We start from the raw sequence: 6,589 nt of genomic DNA, 5'->3' as shown, positions 1-6,589 counted from the left end.
TGATATTACCTACTTTTATAATCCCTTTACACATGCTGGATTTTTACCATTTATTTATAATTTGCATCCTGCTTATTTAAAATATGCAAGGTTACTTATAACACATGAGTCAGGAAAGTGAAGGGGGAAAAATCAGAGAGGGAGAGAGCACTCTAGCGGGAATCTGAGATATTGAGGATGGTGGAACACCAAAGTTGAATATAAGCCTTCTTCTCGGGGCAAAAACAGCGCTGTGTGTCAGGTTATGGAGTTCCTTTTGTTTTATTTTTTTTTTTTTCTTAGTTTATTGTCAAGTTGGTTTCTGTATAACACCCAGTGCTCATCCCCACAAGTGCCCTCCTCCATGCCCATCACCCCCCTTCCCCTCTCCCCCAACCCCATCAGCCCTGTTTGTTCTCAGCATTCAAGAGTCTCTCATGGTTTGCCTCCCTCCTTCTCCCCAACTATTTTTCCCCTTCTTCCCCCTCACGGTCCTCCGTTAACTTCCTCCTAATCCACCTATACGTGCAAACATATGGTATCTGTCCTTCTCTGCTTGACTTACTTCACTTAGCATAACACCCTCAAGTTCCATCCATGTTGCTACACATGGCCAGATTTCATTCTTTCTCATTGCCATGTAGTATTCCATGGTATAAATATACCACATCTTCCTGATCCATTCATCAGTTGGTGGACACTTAGGCTCTTTCCATGAGAGTGCTGCTATGAACATTGGGTTACATGTGCCCCTATGCATCAGCATATGGAATTCCTTTTAAAATCAGATGGACACGTGGGTTTTTCTAAGTGTCTGTCATATTTCTGTGCTGGGCAATTCCATGCTTCTTCAGGATGAGGCTCTACCTACCACTGCTGTCACCCCCTCCCCATCCCACAAGGGCCCTGAGCTCTGAACAAAACCCACAGGAAAGATCACTGGCAGACCTGCGGCTTCCAGATGGTGGGAAGAAACTGAACCCTTTGTTTTTTTCCTGAAAGTTGACTTTATTAAAGTTGGTCCAAAGGTGACAGAGGCCACTCAGGGCTGGCCTCTGAGTCAGGACTGGTCCAGACGTTTATCCTGGAGACCTGGGCATAATCAGATGGACCTCTGATTATGGGGGCAAAATCAAAGGGGATGCCCTCTGAGCAACTTCATCAGCCCAGGGAAACAAAACCTACCTTTCAGCCGGGACTGGGAACCTCTTTCTCGAGAGAGCCTGGGGTAGGGGTCAGGTCTGACCTGCCTCAGAATCCCAAGTGCTGGCAAGGGCAGAGGTGTTCGAGTACTCCTTAGGAATGAGAAAAAGCATTCTGTTCCTCTATGACCAGTGTCAATAGACACGGACTTTTGGAAGAGACCGTGGTCAGGGCTAAATGCTTAAATCAAAAACAGTAAATAGGAGGCTATGCTGTCTAATAGCCACTAGCCACATGTGGCCACTGAGACTTGAGAGGTGGCCAAGTTCAAACCGAGATGTGCTCAAAGAGTAAAATATACACCACAATGCAAACACTGGAAAAAAGACTGAAGTATCCCAATAGTGATATTGTAACGTAAGGTATCTCAACCTGTAATGATGATTACATGTTGAAATGACAATATATTGAATTGATTGGATTAAATGAATTATATTATTAAAATTCATTTTACTTCTTCCCACTTTTTAATGTGGCCACTTGAAAATTTAAAATTAAATACGCGATTCACATGGTATTTCTATTGGACAGCTGTGGTCTAAATATCTAGAATACTCATCTATCTAAATACTCTAGATATTCCAAATATTTATTTCTGAGAGAGAGAGACAGCATGAGCAGGGAAGGGTCAGAGAGAGAAGGAGGCACAGAATTCGAAACAGGCTCCAGGCTCTGCGCTAGCTATCAGGCACAGAGCCTGATGCGGGGCTCGAACCCACGAACCGTGAGATCATGACCTGAGCCGAAGTCATACGCTTAACCGACTGAGCCACCCAGGCGCCCCTAGATATTCCAAATATTAAAACATGTTTTGAGGAGTGTTTTTCCACTGTGTTCTCTAACGCCTGTGTTCTCTCTCTGGTTCTCTTTCAACAGATACGGCTCTCCGCGTAGCATGTCAAGGACTACGTTAATCACCAATCCCTTCATTTCCCCCCACACACACACAATTTCCATTTTCTTTTACATTTGTTTACCCCAGCCATCTGCAGTACACCGGTTTCAGATATTTGAGCTGTGTAGAGTTTCTGTGTGTACAGATGTGTGTTTGGACTTTTCCTGAGAAATCTGAAGGGGACAATTATAGAAGATCCACGTACCCTGGGGACCATTGCCAGTGTCTCGGCCTCAGGGCATTGGGTGGTCCCTGGGCTGTCCCTGGAGCCTCCTCTGTCTGTGATGCGGAGTCCAGGCAAATGCCCTCTGTGCCATCCAAGTGCCGTGGGAGCGGAGGGACCATGCTCCATTGCACCTGTCTGGTCTCCTGTAAAATAAACACATTACTTTATATTTTTAGGGAACAAAAAAAAAAAAATGCTGCTATAAAGGTTCAAAATTTTCATTCTGAACACTTTTCCGAAACAAATTACCCCAAAGAAGCATTTTGAATACCCCGGTCACATCTTTGGATCTGTGAAATACACCTTTTAGTAGGGTACCTGTTAAAATGCAAAACAAATTTCTTCAAGGCAGAAAAACAATCTGACAGTAGCAATGCAGGATTTGTTCATTCAGACGCATCCACGTAAATGCGAAAAGTCATAAAATTCACCTGAGCTGCTTGCTGGCGAACCTGCAGCGACTCGTCTCAGCCAGCCCAGTTTGAACATCCTTCCTTCAGAAGTGTTGAAAATGCTGCAAAGTTGGGTGATTGGAAAGAGCTGGCCCCCTCCTGGCTCCCTCCTCCCTGACCCTACTGGAGCTTGCATTGGGGATGGCCTCTTCCTGTAGGGAGCCATCTTAAGCCTTGAGGGAGTACTGCTGATGAAATCCTGGATCCTTCCCACAGTTGAAAAAGGAAGCCCTAGGGTAGGGGAGTAATTGACAAATGTTTGTGCCTCTGAATAAGTTGCTGTGAATAAGTTGTTATTTTAACCCTCCATTGCTGATTGTTTGAGTTTGCTCTTTGGCTTCAAATTGATAGATTTCATCTTCTTAAGCAGAATTAGGAGAAATCGGTATGGATGGATTTTTTTTTTTTTTTTACATTTAACTATTGATTTATTTAACACATGAATTTAAAGCTAAATCAACTCTTACTTCCAGTTGTGGATTTTAAATTGATTGATTTCCAAGTAGTAAAGTCTTCAGGGAAGCTGACAAGGATTCAATTAACTTGGTCTTGTGTGCTGCTACTACTAGTTTTGACAAATTTGAGGGTAAGTCAATGACAACCAGACCAATCTCAGCGAAAGTGTCCATACTGTCTCTGGCCCACGATGAGAGAGCTGGCACTGTCCCTGCTGCTGTCACCACAGGAAAGAAATGTAGGCCCTGGAGACATGGAGTTTTCTCTTTGCTCTGTGAGTTGTAGTTGACACAGAGAGAGAGAGAGAGAGAAAGAGAGTGTGTGTGTGTGTGTGTGTGTGTGTGTGTAAAGCACAGAGGACTGTGAATTGACCTCCAGACTTTTCTTGTATAAAATCTCCCTAACACAGCAAAGCTGCTTTGACCTAATTTATTTGTTAAATGTTGCACTTTGTTTATATGTGTTTTGGGTTTTTTTTGGGTGGAGGGGTTACTAAGGAGAAAGAAGAAGACAAATTCTACTGAAGTATTTATTTCATAAAGAGGACAATTTTGCATTCATTTACATTTTAAAAATTCTTCTTTTGATTTTCTTATATTGCCAGTACTTGTCTGATGTAGATGCTCAATGGCTATTTGCAGTCTGATAAAAGGAGCTTTGTAGGGCACGATTTGCAAGCCTTATCAGGTAATAACATACGCCATAGATTATAATCTTGCTGTTAATATGTTTGGCTCTAATTTGAGAGGCTGAAACATTGATCTTGGAGAGGATTGCCAGTTAGTAGCTGTGAGACCCTACTGTCTATTATGCAACTGTATTACTTTATGCTTGGAAACTGAACAAAAGTCAGTAGTAATTCTTTCTGGGGGCTCTCTTGTTAATAGATTATTTTAGACTCTTTCCAAAGTAACTTTTTCCTGTGGTTACCCCTTTTCTATTTCTAATGAATCCCTTGGTCCTTTTCATGTTTCAAAAAGAACTACGTGTTTCACTTGTAGTTCCATATTTCTTGATCTCCACAAGGGACTCACAAAATCCACACTACTTTTATTCACAGAGAAAGTTGGCTTTGATGTCTCTTAAAGATAATTCTGCTACTTGCTGATCAGCCAGTCAGTTCACCTAGCTCCAATCTTTATGGACCTCTAAACTAACTTTCCCACACTGTGACTAAAAGGTAGGCAGATTATTGGGGAATGGATTATATAGTACATTCAAGTGGATCCCTAAATCTTACTTTGTATCGTAAACTAATATCAGGACTGGATTCTCTATAGGCCACTATTTTTAAAAGCCACATTTATGCAATTTTCATTGGTTTTTTAGATTATTACTCCTTTACATTTATAGTCAAAATATAAAAACCACACTTCTGAATGGCTGAGCCTATAATTATATTTTTGGTTGTATGCTACTTTTTGCTAGAGAGAGAGAGAGAATGCGTGTGTTTAGAGAGAGAGAGAGAGAATGCGTGTGTTTCTCCTCTATGAGTAATTTTATATTTCATGCTACTTCTTGAAAGTTTACTTTTTGATGCTATAAGGGAATAGCCAGATGATTTATACAAATAATCTCTACCTGCAGGATGGTGGATTGTTAAATCAGAGAAATGCTATTTGGGATATCAAGATTTATGGTTGCGTTCAGCTTACCAATTGTGTTTTTGTAACGTAGTATATTCCTTCATTGACTGTATTAGCAATTCATAAAGTGCTTTTAAAACTGAAAAAGATTTATAGGTGGAGACTAAACTATATTAATGCCAAATGGATTTTGATCAATTACTAGAGATTTCTGTACAAATGCATCTCTTCAAATGTTTGTTTGAACGGCAGGTAGTAGGGAGAGTAAATGTGGATCCAGACTTTTAAAGGAAATAGTATTATGATTACAAAAGTTAGAATCCATAGTAATATTGGAATAAATGAAGAAAACTGTTTATCTAGAATGTAGCATCTAGTGACTTTTTGATGCCCTGATTTCACATGAAGAAGGGATATTTCTGTCCAAGGCCAGACCAAGCCATCACCAAGCGAGAATTATCGGTTCTCTTTTCCTAGAGGAATAACTGAAAGCAAATAAAAGTCTTAACAGCCCCCTCTTCGAAGTGTATTTTTTCTTTAGCAGGGCAGGAGACATTTAGAGTCTGGCTACATGACATATTAGAGAAGTTTTTCCTAGAAGGGGAAGGATTTCGCTTCATTGTCTCACCCTGAATATCTTTTCCTGGGAGGGGGAGGGTTTCACTTCATCATTTCACCCTGAATATCTTGCACACACTAAAGGAACCGTTTCATTTAAGACTAACAGTTTAGACTTTTTAAAAGTGTTGAATAAGGGCCAGGTCACTGCTGTAGGAGGCGCTACCCCGTGAGGTCTGCTTACACACTTACATATCGTGTACCAATTTTAAATAATTTTCATTGTGTGCAGATAGACGGGGCAGAGGGCATCATGTAGGATTATACGTGTCTAGTTTGTAAAGTGTGTCATGTGTACTGCAGATGTGTGTTATCCAGGCTTCATGGATCTGTACAGTAGCTTTCATTAAAAAAATTTGTGGACAAACTTGTTTTGGTGGTTTGAAGGGGAAAATGGCCATTTATATCAAGTGATGGTGCTGTAATATAGTACATGTAACAAAAGATCTAGAAGTCACCCTCCCCGGACCCATGGAAAATTTTGGCTATCCTCCAGGTTCGAAAATGAAGCTGTATGGAGACTCTGGAAGACTGCATGTTGTCTTAATTTGAAAAATACTAAAAGTGGAAAATAAAATTGAATTAAACTTTGGTCTGTTTTTTTTCTTTTTTTGAGTCATCCTGATGGTAGTCTCATTTAAGGCCTCAATGCCAGTGTTAGGAGCAACCAGTTTTTGACCTCAAAAGAAGAGTTCATGTGAGCGGACAAGCCACTCAGACCCAAAGACCCAAAGCATGCGTAAAGTCAGCCTTGATCTTTATGCCTCCGACTTTGCTCAAATACCTATTTTTACTTTTTATTGAGGAACCAAGAAAAACCTGGCATTTATTCCTTCAGCAGCAGAAAGATGGCAACTGATATAAATAAGCATCTTAAATGTTTTTTAAGGTACGATTGAGTTACAGCTCAATAGACCAAGGTCACAGCTGGATTTCTGAATTTCTTCTTGCCCAGGTAAGGCTCTTGCTCTCACAATATGTTAGCACATTGGCGTTCTTTAACTAAGGCACTGGAGCCCTGTGTATAATGAAAGATGCTTGGCATCTTTTGAGGAAAGTTGGCATGTTTGTGTTCCTGTTTAACCTGATTATTAGTATTAATGTATGGGTCTGAGAGCTTATGAAGGGACGTCAGAGTGTGACGCCTTTGGAGAATAATGAAAGGCAGAATGCA

The 6,589-nt window shown here is 40.7% G+C and overlaps 1 protein-coding gene across 1 annotated transcript in view; it reads left to right on the top strand.

Moving 5' to 3' along the window:
• KIF5C (kinesin family member 5C) overlaps positions 1–6,006 on the top strand; it is a 154,437-nt gene extending 148,431 nt beyond the window's left edge. Inside the window, exon 27 of the mRNA XM_077767822.1 lies at positions 2,059–6,006. The gene's annotated coding sequence lies outside the window, so the exon portion shown is untranslated. The remainder of the gene's footprint in view (positions 1–2,058) is intronic.
• The last annotated feature ends 583 nt before the right edge of the window (positions 6,007–6,589 follow it).

This window comes from Crocuta crocuta, unplaced genomic scaffold, assembly GCF_008692635.1.
Source record: "Crocuta crocuta isolate KB4526 unplaced genomic scaffold, BGI_CrCroc_1.0 scaffold154, whole genome shotgun sequence".
NCBI lineage: Eukaryota > Metazoa > Chordata > Mammalia > Carnivora > Hyaenidae > Crocuta > Crocuta crocuta.
The sequence above is the reverse complement of the archived record's forward strand: the minus strand, read 5'-3'. Positions and strand labels throughout refer to the sequence as shown.